At 43.9% G+C, this 20,295-nt stretch overlaps 1 protein-coding gene across 11 annotated transcripts in view; it reads right to left on the reverse strand.

Annotated features, from left to right (window-relative positions):
• PALM2AKAP2 (PALM2 and AKAP2 fusion) overlaps positions 1 to 20,295 on the reverse strand; it is a 484,510-nt gene that overhangs the window by 263,859 nt on the left and 200,356 nt on the right. The window lies entirely within an intron of this gene.

Consider the following 20,295-nt stretch of genomic DNA (forward strand, 5'->3'; position numbering starts at 1 on the left):
CTGTATTCGGAGCATAACCTTCCCACTGGAATGCACACGTAATACTTTTCTTCTCCCTACTTCTCAAATGCAGACAATAAACATCATATGAATGTGACTAATTTAAGAATAAAAAGGCCTGCCTTTAATGATAGCTTACTTGCTCCACATTTTGTTTCCAAAGTGCACACTGGGAAGGTTTGCTGAGACATTTACTGCACTGGCTTATTTCCCTTTACTCTCATATGCAGGGGGAAACGTGCTAGACAGACATAGTGGCATTCTACAATACGACAGCCAATTCCTGGAGAGGACAATAATGTGGAAGGCTGGCTGCTGGGCTCTGTGTTAACGGAAGCCTTTATTTTCTGTAGTTGCTATGTTTCTGGGGATGTGCCTGCACCACAGCTATTCAAGTCAACATAGCAATAATTAGTGTTATAACCAAATTCTTCTGTGCAATGCACAGACTTTTAAGAAACGTTAGTTTATCATCTCAAGCCACTGGGAGACATGATATCCAAGTCAGGGACATAACCCTCCTGCCAAAGTGAGGCCCAAGGATATTTTAGGAACTCACCATTTATGAAGAACTCTGATCAGTGCTGTGTTATTGATGCTGCTTCATTCCAGAGTGTGTGTAAATAGGTATAATATGTGACCGTAGATGGGGAAAGTGAGGCCTAATGAGAAGAGCACCCTTATCCAGTAGCTCAGAGGTACCACGTGATAAGACAAGGGCTTTCCGAACCAGTCACTATCTCTATATCCTAGGATTCCTCCGGGGCAGGTTTACTGTGCTTTATCATTCATTCCCACTGGCGATCAAGATACATAGTTGCCCAAATTTAAGTCCAGCACCAAGAGATAGTGCGTCATGGACACAAGACGCTGATGACACAATACTTCCATCAATGGGAACTGAGTGCTATGTATTCATTAGAGACTGGACATTTGCGCCCTCCCCCAAAATTCATATGTTGGAACCTAATCTTCAAAGTAATGGTGTTAGGAGGTAGGGACCTTTCGGAGGCAACTAGGTCATGAGAGTGGAGCCCTCACGAATGGGATTAGTGCCCTTACATGAAAAACCCGAGAGCTCTTTTGCCCCTTGTACCATGTGAGGACACAGCGAAAAGATAATGGTCTATGAACCAGGAAGCAGGCCCCCACCAGACACTGAATTTTCCAGTGCCTTGATCTTGGACTTCCCAGCCTCCAGAGCTATGAGAAACAAATTCCTAATGTGTATAAGGCACCCAGTCTATGGTATGTTGTTATAGAAACCTGACTGGACTAAGTCAGGGTTCTAATTACACATCTGGTCATTTGCAAACCTAGGCTTTCCCACCTCTGTGCCTTTGTTCACATAGAAAATCCTCACTCCAGAGTTTCCCACCACTGGATTAGTGAACTATGCCTTGAATAGAGAAAATATCACCAGAGGGTACAGGCAGTGAACCTCTACATGTTCAAGCTGTAGACTCATCGGTGGTCCCTGTGAACAGATGTGATATGAAAGATGCAGGTTTTCAGTTAGTTCATTTAGAATTGGGGGGGGGGGGAATTAGGTAGATACAAATGGGCAGCACATTCCAGGCAAAGAGAATTGTGTGAATAAGGGTAGAAATATACTGCATATTCCAGGGACAATGAAGAGGGAAATCTAATTGAAGTGTACAGCTTGCTCTTTGGAATAGAGATTAATGATTCAAAAGATTGGCTAGGACTAGACCATTGAGGGCCTTGAATGTCAGGCCAAGAAGTTTGGATTTCATTCCACAGACAATATAATATTGTGGGGTTCTAAGCAAGAAAGTGACATGGTGAAAGGCATTTTAGGAACACTAATCTGGCACCAGTGAAGAGGATGGATTAACAGGGGTCGGGATACTTTTTCTATAAAGGTCCAGACAGCAAATATTTTAGGTTTTGTGGAACATACAATCTCTGTTGCAACTACTCAAAGCTGCCATTGCAGTGCAAAAGTGACATAAGCCAATATATAAATAAATGAGCGTGGCTGTGTTCTAATAAACCTTCATTTACAAACAGAGGTGGGAGGCCAGATTGAATCTGCCAGTCATAGTTTGCTATCCTCTGGATGAAAAAAAATCACCCAATGTCTTAGGAGGATGGTACGTTCACCCTGCAGTGGGGTGTACGGGTGGGGGGATGGGTAAACTTAAGCCCACCCTGGCTTAAAGCTGCTCCAATCTGAATGAAAAGAAAAGGACAAATACAGGAACCAAAACTGATGAGACTCAGAACTAACAAGATCTTGGGGGGCAGGCAAGGCAGTGTCTTAGCTTTCAGCCATGCGGACCAAAGCAAGCTGGTGTGGGAACCGGCAACAGTGGGAAAGCAACACTTTCCCATTTGTGCCATATTCATATATTCCTTGAGGAAACCCTTTAGTGGGTTGAAGCTCAAAAGCAAACGGTTGTTAATATATAATATAAACCAGGCACCAGCATCAGCATGTTCATATCTGCGTTCTGTCTGCTGAAGACTCGGGCTTGGCCTCACCACAAGGACCCTTTGTACATCCATGGCTGTAACAGGATTCTTTGATTAGTCGAATCCCCCTCCACGGTGATGGGGTTAGGTCCTAAAGTCACTCTTAACCCAACAAAAGAGGTAAGATGTGCAGCCAGCCTCTGTATGGAATTAGTTATGAGCCAAAGTCTGGCAAGTTCGGGTAGGGCACCATTGGGTCCTAGGCACTCGCTGCCTGCTTGGACTGCTGAGGTCCAAGCTGTGCTCCTTGCCTGCTAGCCTGCTGCTTTCTAGACTTCTTCCTTTATCAAAGCAAAACCACTAACTCTTGGGCCCTCTTCTCACTCCAGACATTTAGACTACATGATTCCCTTTAGTCTCATCAACTATACAACCTGTGCGTTGATAACTTGCCCATTTCAGCCTAGATCTCTCTTCGGAGCTCCAAATTCCCATATCCAACTGCGAATTGTTCATATCCATTCCCTCAAACTTAGCACTTACCGGCATCATCTCGGCCATCCCTCCTCCCCTAGGCTCACATCTGTTCTTTCTGTATTCTCCATCTCAGCGAATGACGTTACTCAAGGCAGAAACTGCAGCTATCCTAGACACTTCACTTTCTTGAGAGACCAAGTCCTGTTGATTCTGCTTACCATTTTCCGTATCTTTTTGCTTCCCTACTACAACCTTTATTACTACCTTATTACTTCCTTTATCTCCCCACCTGCACATGTAGAATATTCTACATTAGTATATTTAGCACTCTACAGCACTTAACTGTTACACCCAATTTCCATCTAGATTGCTGCAGGGGTGTCCTCACTAGCCTCCTTGACCCTGAGTCGTGGCTCTGAGCAAGTCCCCCTCTGCAGTGCTTCCAGAGTGATACTCTAAAATCGAAGTCTATCTCCATCCCTTGCTTAAAAATCCCAGAATGCCTCCCATTGCCTGCAGTGCAAATAGTAAGTTTTCCCTCACTGCTTCATTTGGCTATCTGTATCTATACCTATATCTATACCTATATCTATATCTACATCTATATCTATATCTATATCTATATCTATATCTATATCTATCTATATCTATCTATCTATCTATCTATCTATCTATATACATATTTCTCTTTGACAGTACAGCTTAAATATCAATGAAGATAGAGTGCCATCTGCCTAGTCTTTCCTTTGGAGAAGTCACCCACCCTCACTGTAAATGGAGCTGGTGGGTATGGCTAATCATACTACCTTATCTCATTGCAACAGCGAGTGGTCCAAGGGCTGCTAAATGACCCAAGTAAGACCAATAAGAAATACTTTTAGGGAGAGACACATGAATACTGGGAGAGAAAAGCTCTTTTTCCACTAAGGTCAAGCTGGATGATGTACATCTGAGTGGCAATTTTCCCAAGCCACATGGAAGAAATGCATCCATGCTGGAGAAAGGTCAAACATGCAGAGAGAAGCAGAGCTGAAAGACAGAGAAAGAAGGATCCTAATGACACTCTTTGGTCCCAGGTCTAGTTTGCACAAAGTGAGAACCACCTCTGGGCTTGCTAAATTATGTGCACTAATTTTCTCCATTTTGCTTAAGCTAGTTTGAGTTGTGCTTCTGTCACTCGCGACTCAGAGAGTAGTGACAAATACAGAAGCCTTTTCTGCTCCCTCCAAGTAGAATTCATCACTCCCTCCTTCTCTGCTCCCTTTATTTGCCGTGGGTCCTTGAGTGTTTTAGGACTTAAACATTTAACCTTCTACACATCTTTCCTCTTTACCAAACTATGTGCTCTTTGAGGACAAAAATCTTGGCTGAGGCATCTCCAAAGCCTAGAGCACCACATGATGAAAGCATGGAATGAGATACTTGCTCCCCTCTGATCATGTTCAGTTTGTACAAATCCCTCACTCAAATGCATTATGAATTTGCACTCATGACTTCAATGGCAGTAATGGCAGAGCTAATGCTTATTAAGCTCCCTGCAATGTCCACTGAAAACACATTAGCAATCAATCAACAGAACCAGGAGCGTCTTTCTGTTGGAGACATTAGCCCATATGGAATAGACCATTATTGCCATGCATATAAAAAAGGAGTTGAAAAAGCTAACTCTGGGCAAGAACCATGGAAAGCCCATTCTGGGGAGAAAAGCTAGGGTAAGGGGAAATTCCAGGGAAAGCATAATGAGCTGCCAGTAGCAAACCATTCAGGGGGAATGTGCCTCAAGAGACATCTGGAATGAAGTGATCTCAAACCATTAGGAAGGTTTCCAGATCCCTCTACTATCTGGGAGGCCTCGCAAATCCCTTTCATTGTCTTTCTGTAAATTATATATTTTCTTGGCAAGTATTTTCTGGAAGCATTGCAACATTATGAAACTGCAGACTCTTAGTACAGTAAGGAGCACCCATGAAATGGAGCACATTCTGTTCAAAGGTGTGGCTAAAAAGCATGAGATGTCATCAGGAAGCCTATGTCCACCCTTGTGCACCTAGAGGCAGACTCCCTCTTCTCTCCTCTGCCTGTGCTGCAAGCCAGGCATTGGGAGATGAAAGCTGATGGGTGGGGAAGGAGTCCCAGAGGAGTCTGTGAGAAACAGTGAGAGAGGGGAAGAGGCTGGGGAGGAAAGGCAGTAAGAAACAGATACAGAGTTTTCTTTCCTTTGCTGAGGCCCACTTTGACTTGGACTGATACTTAGAGCCCCAGGGAGCATGTGCAGGACGGAACCAGAAGACCTACTTACACAGAGCACTATTGCCTTCAAGATATGCCAGAATTTAGAAACAGATTCTGGAAAGGGGAAAAAAAGAAAATATATTAAAATTTAAATGTGGCAATCTTTCCTCCAGCTATTGCTAGGTAGAGAATGTTGCTTTGACGTCTACCATCATGAGCTAAAGGGAACTGTGCGCTCCTCCTCTGAGCCCACATAGGCTTTTCAGTGACTTTGGCCCAGCTGGTTCATAGGCTTTGCAGTGCAGAATCAGAGAGAGGGCAGAGTGCTGAACTGCAGACCGAGACTGTTTTAAGTAGCTTGCACTTGGAAAGGGAACAGGGGATATGGCTGATGGGCGGAAATCACAAGATTGAGAAAAGGAGAGAAGGCGTGAAGAAAAAGGAACTCAAAGAGCTTGAAGTTCATCCATTTAAAAAGAAAGGGGGCTGAGATGTTAAGATCAGAAGTTAAAGGAAGAGAGAATCCTGATATATTTTATTGTGGCTTATAAAATGATCCTTTTGGGGGCACCTGGGTGGCTCAGTCAGTTAAGCGTCCGACTTCGGCTCAGGTCATGATCTCGCGGTCCGTGGGTTCGAGCCCCGCGTCGGGCTCTGTGCTGACAGCTCAGAGCCTGGAGCCTGTTTCAGATTCTGTGTCTCCCTCTCTCTTACCCTCCCCCGTTCATGCTCTGTTCTCTCTGTCTCAAAAATAAATAAACGTTAAAAAAATTTTTTTTTTTTAAAATAAAATGATCCTTTTGGATGCACTCCCAAAGATTCTGGTAAGGATACTGGACTTTTCCTTCCAGACTGTGCTTCTTTGAATGTGCTTTCCTGCTGAAACAGAATCACCAGGGTGCCAGTTTTTATATGGGTTACACTGAGTAGTAAAGTAATTGTGAGAATTAAATTATGGAAAATCAACTTGCAAATGGGGGCCCTATGAGCTTTTTCTATTAAGGAATCAGACTGTCATCTCAGTCGTGGCTGAATTATAATTACCTGTTTAATGCTGCTGCAGAACCAATGCTATTTATATATCTGAGGAAGGAGAAGCAGGTCGGTCTGAAAACTGAGAACCCCAGTGATTACGTATAAAACAATCAAGGAGGTACCTGCTCAGCTTTGTCCAACTGCTCGTCCAGCTAACTTGAATGCTGAGTTTGCTTAGTGGACACATCCCTACTAGAGATCGGGTATCTGATCCCAATGCCACCAGATATCAAAACTGTCTCTTCTGGCTCTGACTTGAAGGTCACTAATCATGATTCTGATTATATATTCAGGCTTCCCAAGTAGTTAGGTGAATGGAGGGCTAATATTTATTAAGCTCCCTGCAATGTCCATCAGCTGTAAAATGAGTAACTTGGCACTTGGATTTAGGTAGACGAGTGAAAGCCAAGTTGCTTTGCGATGTTCTGATCCCACAAAACTAAGGAGCAGAATCCAGAGTCAGCTCAAAGTCTTGGTCAAAAGGACAAGTAAACTGCATTTCCTATAATCACACCATTTTGCTCAGTCGTGCACCCATTCATCCCACAACATCAACACGTCAAACAGAAAATTCTACAACTCCATTTCATTCCCATTGCTTAGTTTGGACCAGCATTTCCATTTATGTAATTATCTTTTATTCCACTGATTATTTGGCCTTGAACTTGCCATCTATTGGTAACACAGGGAATTGCCTGTTTCCTTCTGCTTTTTACAGAAATTATAAAGAGAAAGAATTTTAAGTAGGAAAGAAGCATTGATTAGTTCAAACTTCACTATGGGTTTTTGAAAGGACACTTTAACACCTCAACTCTTAAGAAACATTAAATAGAGTTTAGATGCAAAACTGTTATTAATTACACTGAACAGTTAACACAGCTAGCTTATTACTGCCAAGACCAATGTACAACACAGGAAAGTTTTAGTTTAAAGTCTTTTGTAGATAGTTTAGAGCCCATATGGATTTTATCTTAAGTCTATTTTTAAGGTCTGCCCCCAGTGTTACTCTTTAAATAATTATTTAACCATATAGCTATATTTTTGCTTTAATGGTAATAACATCAAATTCTTTGCTAGGTGTGCCTCCCTTTAGTGTCCTTTCTGGAAACCAAAAAGAAGGGTGGTCTGACACAGCTCTAATGAGAAAGCTCATATAATAAGTCCACTGTGAAGAAAAGAATTGAGCACTTTCTATATAGATATAATGATAGAGAACTCTGAGAAAGTCCCAAATGCCAGAAAAAACATAATTAAATTCATCCACAGAATGTAATTTCCATATCCTCACTCTCAAAGTATGGTGTTATTTCCACTGTGAAGCCATGTGAGCACTGAACTAGGAGTCGAGAGACTCAGCTTCAGGTACAGGTTCGACCCCTAACCCTGGGTGACTTAGAGGAGTCTATTGTTCCTAGGCTTCCAATTTCCCACATGTGAAATGAGCAAGTTGGACCAGCTTTGTTGTAAGCTTCCCTCATCTCTAAGGAGAACGATGGCTTCACTTCTGGATGGTCACGTGTCCTTCCTCATCTATAAAGTCGTACTACCAAACATTTAAGCAGTGCTTACTATGTGCCTGGCACTGTTCTGATTGATATATGTTAACACTTTTAACCTTCATAACCACCCACTGCTTTAGGTACGATCATCATCTGCATTGTACAGAGGAGAAAACAGAGGTACAGGGAGATAAAGAGAGGAGGTCACACGCCTACAAAGTGTCAAACGGAATTCAAACCCAGAATGAATCAAGGAAACATAACTGTCTTAAGGTGTTTGTAAAGTACAATAAAAAAATGGAACGAAGCCCATCTCTTGATGCAGGAGCTCCATAGATAAAGGTGCTTCCTTTGTACGTGGTATGAAGTTTTTGGCTTGGGCTTTTGCCTAGGCACTTGCAATCTACTCTTGGAACCAACATTCATCTCTAAGAATAACGATGTTGGTGGTGGTAAAAACAATAATGACAACAGCAGCAATAATAATAATGGTAACTACGTTTGTGGACTACTTGCTATGTACCAGGCACTATCCTAAGGACCCCTCCAGTTTTTCATTTAATCCTCAGAGCACTTTCAAGCAGGTACCTTTACTATCCTCCATTTTATGGATAATCACCAAAACTGAGCATAAGTGAATAAACATGTCCAAGGTCATGTCCAGGAAGTGGCCAAGCAGGGGTTGAAGCCCAGACAGTCTGACTCCTGAGCACTTTATCGTGAACAGAGATGTGTTTTGGCGACGAACATTTGCTTAACTCTGAGAGAGCGCCACACAAGACACATGGAACACACTGTCACCACTTTCACGTGCATGTGCCCAAAACTTCCAGAACAAAGGAGATGTTGAGAATGCAAACCATCCTGATGCCAAATCTTTCCACCCCACCTCCCCACCCCCAAACCGGAGGCCTTTTACAAAATCTGTGACCATTTCCCAATTCCAAACAGAAGTAGGCTGAGGCTGGATTAGAATCTTCAGCAATTTCTGGTGAACCAGAATATCCATTTACTTTAATTCCTGCAGGAGACACTTCCAGGGGATTGAATGATTTCATAAGGAAAGCAAATGCAAAATATGTCTCTCCCATCTGAACTTTTCATCGGAGAGGGACAGTTGCAAAATGAGGCGGCAGCTGGGAAAGCTCTCAATTTACCACATCGGGCTCATGAGGGGAGAAGCTCTCTGAGTCCGGGGCTTCTAGGTTCTAGAATACATCTTTCTAAGATTAGATGTCAGGAAGGGGAAGGGGCAGAGGCATCCGCAAAATTGACAGTCCTATCTTGGGAAGAAGTGCAAGGCCTGCAGGAAATGTCCCTCGTCAGGAAGCAAGAGTGGACACTGAACGGACCTCACAAGAAGCAGTTTTCCCACTGGCCGCTTGCAGGTCTCAGAGCAGCAGCCCATGGAACAGCAGCGGGGCTGGGATGCAACTGAACAGACCTGTGGCTGTTGGAAATACAAGACAAAATAGTGTGCACAAAAATAGAATGTGACCAAGATGTGGGACATTCTGACAACAAAGGAATGCAGACTCCAAGAAAGGAGCGCCATTCCAAACAGAGACGTGCGCACGTTTTCTGACTCTTGCCAATCACGTTTTTGTTTGTTTCTTTTTTTAAATTTCTACTTATTTTGAGAGAGAGAGAGAGAGAGAGAGAGAGAGAGAGAGAGAGAGAGACAGCACGAGCAGGGGAGGTACAGAGAGAGAAGGGAAGAGAGAATCCCAAGCAGGCTCCACGCTATCAATGCAGAGCCCGATGTGGGGCTCAAACTCACAAACCGTGAGATCATGACCTGAGCTGAAATCAAGAATCAGACGCTTAACCGACTGAGCCACCCAGGCGCCCTTTTATTGTTTCTTTAGATGTCAATATCTGGTGACCATCTTCCCAGATCTATATCTTCCTGTATCTATCAGGGAAGTACAAAGAAGGAACTATAAATAGCCCAGATAAATATAGCATTTAAAAATAATCTAAAACAAACTAATAAATGTACATGGGGAAAACATTCAAAATGCACTTCAGAGAAGTGCACCCCCATCAATTTAATTCCTTACATTTTCTATGTATCCTACTAGGGAAACACACACACACACACACACACACACACACACACACACACACACACACACGTATACCAGCCTATTACCCTATTACCCATAGAGATCTTTTAATCTTTACATAAAAGGAATTATAACATACACGGTCTGCTTTTTAGCTTTCTTTTTTCTTAGTGATGTCTCTTCGGGATTTTTCTAAAGCAGCACATGGGGTCATTCTTCATAACTGCTGCTCAGATGTACTCTATTTTACTGGCCAGCTGCTGCTGGATTATTTAGGGGGTTCCCAGCATTTTATTTGCTGTTGTAAACAGAACTGTAGTGAATCTTTTCTACATACATCTTAAATGTATTTTTGTGGCTATATCCATAGGGTAAATTTGCAGTGGTAGCACTGCTAAGTCAAAGGGTTTGAGCATTTAACACTTTAATAGGACCAACCTGCCTTCCCCAAAACATTTTCTCTATGTTGTAAATGATATAAATCTGAGTTGAAAATAAGACTCAGGCAACTAATAAGGGTTTTGACAGTTTTCTCCTTTATTAGCCTCATCCTTAGTGATCTAGGGGGAGTTTAAATGAAAGGAAATATCTACCACTTTGTTAATAAACCACAAACTTCTTAAAACACAGTTGTGTGATCTATCTTTAGCACAGATTATTATTCTGTGTTTTCAGGTTTAAAAAGACATTTTTCAGGTTTAAAAAAGTGATGATTTTCTACTTTACGAACAGAAGTCTATCATGACTCCATTGGTTTTCTAGGAGGAATCAGATTTGTACCCCTTTCCTTGCACTGCTAATGTCAGAATTATCCTGTGGCTAAGCTGTGATCACTTGTCTATCATGGAAGAGGGATTATTTCTTCCACTGTGGTTGCTGTCCTCCAAGATTCAAAAGTACAAAATTTGCCATCCACCAAAGTAATTTCTAGATGGATTCAGGCAATGTAAAAAATGAAAACATGGGAAAATACAGTGATTATCTGATTTTAGGAGGGGAAAGGACTTTAAAAAACATAAAGCATAGAAAGAAACCACAAAGTATGAAAACTCATTATGTAACTTAATTACATAAAACTTAAAAACGTGGTTTTTATAGTACCAACTAACGTACAACTCAAAGGCAAGTGCCAATCTGGGACAAAATATTTGCAATATATACATCAAAGGGCTAAGACCTTTAGTAAATAAAAGTCTACACAAATCAAAACTATATGATTTGTAAACAAAGATAATGAACACTGAAATACAGGAAAAAGAACAAAATATGGGAGAAACGTTCAACATTATTGGTAACCAGAGAAATGCAAATTAGGCACTGAGATACCACTTTCCGCTATGAAATGTACTCTTCTTCTTCCTACACACCCACAATATATTTTAAAATATATGTGTTCTGTGTTGGAGAGGGTGTGAGGAAAAAGACCCTCTCTTTAATCTCTGTCAGAATTATAAATAAGAATGGTCTTTCTGGAAGGCCATTTCAAAAGTATCGATTGACTTTATCATACAGAATTTATGCAGAGAAAATTATCTTTGATATGCTCAAAGATTTTTGTAAAGTATCTTCAACCTAGAGCTGTATGCAACACCAAAAGAATCAAACAGCAAATGATTAAATAAGATGGCATCTTATAAACCATCCAATGACTCACTTCCCTTTTCACTTGGAATAAACTCAAAGCAAGCCCATCCATGATGTGTTGCCTGCCTCTCTCCTGCTCTCCTGCACCTCATCTTGTCTCTCTTTCTCCTCACTTCCCACTCCGGCCACACTGGCTTTAACCAGATTGGCCATGGGAGAGGCACAGAGGACAGGCAGGTGGGTGGGGATCTATGCTAAGTCTGCCACAGAATAAAATGGTACTTTGCTCTCCTTTGCCATTATCCCCCAGGCATATCTCTCCCTGGGGAACCCTCCAGAGTTATGGATATAGTTTGGGGCAAGACTCAAGATTTCTGGCTATTAATACCATGTAAGTAGTGCCCTGACCTCATTCTAACATCTGGCTTCCAGTCTCATCCAGTTCTGAACATGCACAAGCCAGATGGATGCCTCCACATCTTGACCTTAATTCTGCCCACAGTGTGCAACCCTAGATGACCATTAAGATTACCTGAAGAACATTAAAAAGTACCAAGCCCAGGCCCCACCTCCCGTGAGTTTTGTCTTATTGGTCCTGACACTGGAGGCAGTGAAGGTAGTTTTAATGTTAGCTGAGGTGGAAAAAGTCACTGCTGAGCATGTGACAATCCCGTAGTTCGGGCTGATAAGCAGTTCCTTCTGCTCAAGCTGGTTTGAGCTTTCTCTTCATTGGTTCCAAATAAGCTATTTGGTTAAATTTTTTTTAGAGGACTCAGCACTAGGTCAGCCCCTCACCTATTTTTGCAGTTAAGTCCTTACGTTTTGCTCTTCAAAATCTGGGTTTCAGCCACAGGTCGATGGGGGTTTTGACACAAGGGCTGCAGAGCTTGTACTGAGCCCGTGTCTCTCAAGAGTCAACACTGCTTCTTTGTAGTATTTATCATCCTCACCAGCTGCTGCCTGAGTTCTCTTCCCCTCATGTGAGACTTCTCGAATTGGTTTCGATTACTATTTCCTACCCCAGAACGTGGATGATAAACCAAGTCAGATGAGGTCAAGGGGTGAATATAGAGCCACAGAAAACACCTCAAACGCAGGTCAAATTGAATCTGGCTTTGATCAAAAGTAAACAAGTTTTATGCTTTGAAAATTTATTTAAATGCCTCAATGCTACACTAAATTTCAAAGTTGAGGAAGACCAGAGTTAGGAAAAAGATCATCCCTGAGAACAGATTCCTTCTATGCAGCCTCCACCAATAACATCTGGTGAGTGCTGAGAAAAGGCAATAAAGGTGACCTGGGCAGGTCCTCCGCAGCTTTGAGTAGCAAGCAGTAGATCCCATGTGTACCGCCAAAGCCTCATGGGATTCTCTATTTGGTCTCCTTGAGGGGCTGATGACAACCTGAGACCAGGAGAAGGAATCCATACTATTTGAGGGCCCATGAGATCCATGGGTCTCTCTGAGCTGGCTCAGTCGCCCTGGGGGTACCCTATACATAATGAGCACTTCTCCTTTGTTCTAGCACTTTCCATGATTCTAGCATTTAGTCCAGGCACATTCCTGATCAGGGGGAAGACTGAAGAACCCAGGCTGATATTTGATAAAGGTCTAACTAATTAAAAGAATAATGGGGCACCTGGGTGGCTCAGTCGGTTAAGCGGCCGACTTCGGCTCAGGCCATGATCTCGCGGTCCGTGGGTTTGAGCCCCACGTCGGGCTCCGTGCTGACAGCTCAGAGCCTGGAGCCTGCTTCAGATTCTGTGTCTCCCTCTCTCTGACCCTCCCCTGTTCATGCTCTGTCTCTCCCTGTCTCAAAAATAAATAAACGTTAAAAAAAATTAAAAAAAAAAAAAGGAATAACAACAGTACAAGAATGGGAAATCACAAACTTGGTAAATGGCGCCCCTACTATTATACGCTTTTTTGACATGTGAAAGCCAACTAACTTACAAAAAAAAAAAAAAAAAAGGGAGGGGCTATCCAAGAAACAAACAAGATTAAGTGACATCACACAGTAATTTCTTGACAGAGAATGTATCTCTCTGCAAATCCCCAGCTAGATGCCTTATGTTTAGGCTCATTTTGAGATGTCTGCCTCCCGAAGTTATTAAGCAACACCACGCTGGGATCTTGGGGCTCCAGGCCGTGCATTTGATCTTTGGAAGATTCCTGCCTTCAAGCTTGGGGCTGATAGTGCCATAATTACTACCCAGATATTGAGCATTGCATTTTCAGGAAGTAAAAGACTTTGTGAAATCTGAGTGATCTCTCTCTCTTGCTCTCTCTCTCCTATATCACTCCCCCTCTCTTTTTTTTTTTTTTTTTAAATTTTTTTTCAATGTTTTTTATTTATTTTTGGGACAGAGAGAGACAGAGCATGAACGGGGGAGGGGCAGAGAGAGAGGGAGACACAGAATCGGAAACAGGCTCCAGGCTCCGAGCCATCAGCCCAGACCCTGATGCGGGGCTCGAACTCACGGACCGCGAGATCGTGACCTGGCTGAAGTCGGACGCTTAACCGACTGCGCCACCCAGGCGCCCCACTCCCCCTCTCTTTATAAGGATCCATGTTGTGGCCTGTCCTATAACCTCTATCATCTAATGCAAGGGTTGGCCAACTTGCTCTGTAAAAAGCCACATAGTAAATATCTTTGGCTTTCCAGTCTCTGCCACAACTCCTCAGCTCTGCCCTTGTAGCACAAAAGCAGCTACAGACAATACATAAACAAATGGACGTGGGTGTGCTCCATTTGGCCCGAAGGCTGTAGTTTGCAGACCTCGGCCACACCACGTCAAGAACTGACTACCACCCCTGAGCTCTGCTATTGACACAAGCACTAGGAGACTGCAGCCTGGGCAATAAGCTGTGGGTATGTGTTGAAAGCGGCGGTGCTGCTGGCTGGGCACACATTGATCATTCATAGGCAAAGGAAAAGCATCAGGTCTCACGAGTCTTGAATTGGTGTACTCCTTACTTCCAGAGGAAAGGAGGGAGCCAGGGAGGATGAAGGGAGGGGATTCTCACAGAGTGCTCCATGCACCTGCAACTATCAGATGTTATTTTAAACCTCACGATACCAAGAAGACTGCATTGTCCCTATTCTGCAGAGGAGGGAACTGAGGCTCAATGGGCAGAGTGCCCAGGGCATAGAGGGAGGGAGGAAGGATGGCACCATTCTGACGTCTGTCTGTTCAGAGCCCTCCCTGTGTTTTCCCCAAAGCCAAGGCTTTGGAAAAATATGGGTAGTTGGGACTGGTGCCTTCTCTCCTTCTCCTCCTCCTCCTCCTCCTCCTCCTCCTCCTCCTTTTAATGTTGACTGATCGATTGAATGAGAGAGAGTGGGGGAGGGCAGAGAGAGAAGAGAGAGAATCCCAAGCAGGCTCTGTCCTGCCAGAGTGGAGCCTGATGTGGGTGGGGTTCAATCTCCTAAATCATGAGATGATGACCTGGTCCAAAATCAAGAGTTAGATGCTTCAGCGACTGAGCCACCCAGGAGCCTGGCCTCCTCCCTTCTAACCCCGGCATCCTACATCACAAAGCTTGGCCAGGACTGGTCGGGGCGGGGTCGGGGGAAGTGTGCGATTCGGGCAAGAAAGAACCACAATGGCCAAAGACTTGCCATATGATTCTGAAGTCTGGACAAGGTGGCTGTCCACCCCCAGGGGTGGGAGGCGGGGGCTTTTTAGAATGATCTGTGTAGTAGCCTTGACACCAATCTGCCCCTTTGCTGCCTCTAGAGGCAGGTCCCTATTCCTGCAGGCCTCAATCTGGGTGCCTTGATTTTCTGGGCTGCTGCCTGAGCCTGGGGACATGGTCCTCCCATCCTGAAGACTTCCTCTGCTGCTCTAGCCTGCCAATTTCTGTGCAGGGCCTCAGAGAGCTGGGTTGGGGGGAGCGGGCAGTGCTCCAATCTGACAGCTCAGAGCCTGGAGCCTGCTTCAGATTCTGTGTCAAATCAAAGACCTCCTCATTTTTCAGATCTCAACTCCAAAGTCACCATCCTGATCCACCCAAGCCGGGCTGGTCCTTCTGATTGTCCTGCACTATATTCTCAATGCCTAGAATGGTGTGTGGCACACGGCAGGTGATAAATAAATGAGCAAGCAAGTGAGCGCACAAACACCCGGCAAGCTCCATTTCCAGCAAGGACGCTGAGCCTACTGGGCTCTCAGCACACAGTATTTCTGCCTCATCATGGAAAGCTTTCAGAGGAGTGGGGTTTCTTCCTCCCCCCGGGGCTGCATGGTAAGAGTCACCCAGGAAAGCCTGAATACCCATTTCCTCGGCTCATGGGGGGCCTCTAGCAATTACACTGAGCAGCAGTACCAAATGAACACAGTCTAACCCAGAAACCCTGAAAATCCCTGAATCTGGTCAATCGAGCAATTTTTAGCAAATCAAGCACTTTTTATGGCTGCCTCACAGCCATCTGGGGAAGCGATTGCTCTCGCCTAAATTGCAAACTGTCTTCATTCCAGTCCTACACTGCTGCCCGGGAGACAGCCATTAGCTGAATGACAATCAAAATATTCTCGGAGCATCAACACAACACATGTTAAGAAACAAAGCAAAAGTCTGTGGCCAGCAGCTGAGTTGGCTTGCCTTTTAGATCAGAACTGCCAGGGGCTCTTTGCTTCCTTTCGGGAGTTGGATGAAAAGATAAAACAGAGGAATCCTCAAATGCACTTGTCAAAAGAAGCCCACTGCAAACGGTCCTACCTGAGAAGAGCATTTAAGATATAAATTGGTCAGGGGTCCCTGGGTGGCTCAGTCAGTGAAGCATCTCTATTTCGGCTCCGGTCATGATCTCATGGTTCATGAGATCAAGCCCCTCATCTTGGGATTCTCTCCCTTTCTCTCTGCCCCTGCTCTCTCTCTCTCTCTCTAAATAAACATTTTTTTAAAAAGATATAAATTGGTCATTCTGATCCCCTACCCTCCATCTTTATGACTGACTTCACAATATCCTACCAGCACACTCACACCCTTTCCTGACACTTATACTGGGGGACAAGACTGCCACCCATGATGTAGGATTTCTGCAGCAAGGCAAAGTGTGACAGGGCAGCAACAGGGCATATCATGTGTGAGTTTTGCAGGCTTCCCTCCAGCTGGCGCCCTTGTAACTCCCGGGCGGGTGGGGAAGCCCTACCGCTTGAATCTCCTGGCATGCAGGGAGAGGATAGTGCGCAGCAGTGCGCAGGGTGGGTTTCAAAAGCCTAGCGTGCGCACAACCATCCCTGTGCACATGTGCAAGCATGCACGTCCAGAAACATACACACAGGAGCTTGGTGTTTCCGTTTTTAAATACACTTTCAGCTTGGGGGTAATTTTAGATTTATAAAAATGTTGCAGAGACACTGCTGAAAGTTAACATACAGCTTTACCTACCCAGCTTCCCATAATGTCAGCATCTTGCATAACACAGTGCGGTTGTCAAAACCAAGTTAACATGGTGCTCGCTTCGGCAGCACCAAAAAACAGTATGTGTGGAGACATATATATATATCTCCTCTTCAGAATCTGATGCAGGATACCACAATGTATGTAGGCCATTTCTATTTGAAGATGTAGGATGCTAACGTCTCCTCCAGTCCTAACAAAATGGGCTTTGGAAACAGAGAAAATGACTCTCAGGCCATTGAGACACTGAGACCCTCATTTCCACTTTCAGTGTACTTTCCTTTAGTAAAATTACTGAACCTCTCTGAGTCTCAACTTGCTAACGCATAAAATGGAGTTAGTAGCAAAGCCTAATCATGGGATGACTGTGAAAAGTAAATCATTCTGGAAGAGTGCTTAGCTCTGGTTAGCTTAGTGCCAGCTCCAGCTAAGCACACTCCCCACTCGGCAAGCGTGAGCTACTGCAATTGCCCTTATTAACGGGAAGAGCAGTTGCACCCCATATTCAGATTTACCAATAAATGAATGGTCCAGAGCTAGTTTGAAGAGTGGACTCCAAAATTTGAAAAAAAAAAAAAAAAGTGTAGTTTTTGTGTATGACCAACCAAAAGATTGGGTGTGGTTGCTGGGGCCAAGAAATACAGATCTGAATCTGTATTCAGTCTGGTTCAATGCCAGAGTTGGGACATCTGTACAGTGGTGACAGAAGAGGGGCACTAATAGGCACCCAGCTGGCCTTGTCCTGGTTCAGCACAAGCAGCTGCGATGGGGCCAGGCCTTAGGGAGCACAGCTGGTAGCTTTAGACACACCTTGTTCCAGAAGTCACGCCGCCCTTTCCTTCCATCAGCAAGGCCCCCTTCAGTACTACAGTCCAGGGGGACAGAGAATGGAAATTAACAGTTACTGAATGCGTCCTGTGTGCCAGGTCCTGAACATGTATTATTATACACAGTGGTCTTCAATTTTTTTTTCACACATCTTTATCTATGAAGTATTTTTAGTATGTACCATCTGCATATACACAAATAATAGATTTAATATATGTGTACCACTGGACTAATGTGTATGTTATAGAATAGGCACATTATATCTTTAAAAATTAAAAAAAAAAGGGGCACCTGGGTGGCTCAGTCGGTTGAGCGACCGACTTCGGCTCAGGTCATGATCTCACGGTTCGTGGGTTCGAGCCCCGCGTCGGGCTCTGTGCTGACAGCTCAGAGCCTGGAGCCTGCTTCGGATTCTGTGTCTCCCTCTCTCTCTGCCCCTCCCCTGCTCATGCTCTGTCTCTGCCTCAGAAATAAATATAAACATTAAAAAATTTTTTTAAAGAATAGGCACATTATAAAATAGGCATTTTAAATGGGCATTTAAAATGGATAATTTGTAGATGAAATAAGCAATATCGATGAACAATTACTGGAACTATTAACAAAAGCAGATATAAATCTTTACTTCAAAGAGAAGTAGGGTACAGACACTAAATATCCTCTGCTACGTTGGGCAGTCCCACACAATGAATAATTTTCCTGCCATATATACCAATAATTCCCCGCATAAATCATTCTTGGAACATCCCTTGATGCTCAAGCAGTCTTCGAACTAGGTGAGCCCACAGACCAGAAACTGCGACCTGTGAGCAGACCTTAGGTTGCCAGGGTGGTCCAGGCCAGCTCTGATCTCACGATCTTTTGTGAGCACCTTTATGATACGTGGAAGCCCTTTTCTGAGGGTGTCCTCAGCTGGACAGTGACCTCCATGTCAGCACATGCCATGCTAAATTCATCTTTGTAAACTCCAGGATCGCTGTGGTGCCTACCACATATAGGTGCTCAATACAGGCCGGGAAGGTGATTTTAAAAGATGAGGCAGCTTGTGTTTGATGGTGTGGTTGGTCTTCCTCCATCATGAGGAAGACCAAAGGGCACTTGCCCTGTGGAGACAGGTGCTATAGGGGTGAGAGGCACCTGAAGGCCTAGGGCAGTGTATCTCAAAGTGCTGTCTGCTAACTGCCTCATCGGAGTTAGCCTGGCACTTGTTAAGTGCACATTCCCAGGCCCCATCAGCCTGTCTAGTGATGGGGCTCAGATATATGCATTTGATTTATTTTTTCATAAATTTCTTTTTTTATACATGTAACTTTCTTTTTTAAGTTTACTTATTTTGAGAGAGAGAGAGAGAGACAGAGAGGGAGAGAGAGAGAGAGAGAGAGTGTGTGTGTGTCTGTGTGTGTGAGCAGGCGGGTGGCAGAGAGAGAGGGAGAGAGAGAATCCCAAGCAGACTCCGTGCTGTCAGTGACCTTGAACTCATGAGCCACAAGATCATGACCTGAGTGGAAATCAAGAGTCAGAGGCTTAACCAACTGAGCCACCCAGGCACCCCTCAGATATATGCATTTTAAATGAATTCTAACCATTTGAGAACCACAATGAAACTGTGTCAGATGATCTGTGACTAGGAAATAGTTTTGCTGGCATTCTGATGATGAATTTTCTAGATGAGAAATCTGTATTTCATTAAACTCTTTCTTTTTTAAAGTTTATTTATTTATTTTGAGTGTGTAAGAGAGAGAGCTCTGAAGGGGCACAGAGAGATTCCCAAGCAGGCTCTGTACCATCAGCACAGAGCCCGATGTGGGGCTTGAAATCATGAACTGTGAGATCATGACCTGAGCTGAAATCAAGAGTCGGTCACTTAACTGACTTGAGCCACCCAGGCGCCCCTTTCATGAAACTCTTTTAAGGTATCCGGGTTACTCTGTTAAGGTATGAAAGCTAAATCAGATATTGGATTTCTAGGTTCATTTTTCTTAACTTAAAAATAACATTTCTTTTGAAAATGGCAAAATGGGTTCAGATTACTGTTTGGCAGGAAAGAAGGATTAATGCAGCCCCTGAGACTGAAGTAACAAAGCTCCAAAGAGCTAATAATTGACATCAGATAAGCATCAGGTGTGAGCTGGGCACTGTGATTCTGTGTCTCCTTCTCTCTCCTCCCACCCACCCCTCTTCTCTCAAAAATAAATAAACTTTAAAAAAAATAAAAAAAGTTAGTAAGTATGGCTACCATAATACTATTTCACAGAGAGTAAAACCAAGGGTTTGAAACATTAAGTAATTGGCCATGTTTACATACTAGCTAGTGACTGAACTGTGTGGGATTTGAACTCAGCCAGCGAGACTCGCCAAACCTCAAGCCCGGAGCCCTTCCAGAAACTTCAGTGTAGCCAAAACTGCCCCACACAGGCATGCTCTGCGCTTGTCCCCATGAAAAGCCAGGGTCTTGCTTCTTCATGCACTAAATCCTTTACACCTGTTCAGCCAATTAGTGAGCTTTCCCTCGTGTCCCTGTCTGTGGGTGGGAGTGGGGCACTGGAATTGGAATGAAACAGGAAGAATCCGTGAGTGTTCCCCCAAAAAGGAAATCTTTACACTTTGGATGCTTGGTTGGCTTCCAGTGTGCGACTTTAGAATCTGTAAGGCTCTACTGCTTGAAAATAATTGGCTTTTAAAATTTAATTGACAGTTCAAGTCACCCAAAACAAGGAGTTTTTAGA

This window comes from Neofelis nebulosa, chromosome 12 (assembly GCF_028018385.1).
Source record: "Neofelis nebulosa isolate mNeoNeb1 chromosome 12, mNeoNeb1.pri, whole genome shotgun sequence".
In the NCBI taxonomy this organism is placed as follows: Eukaryota; Metazoa; Chordata; class Mammalia; order Carnivora; family Felidae; genus Neofelis; species Neofelis nebulosa.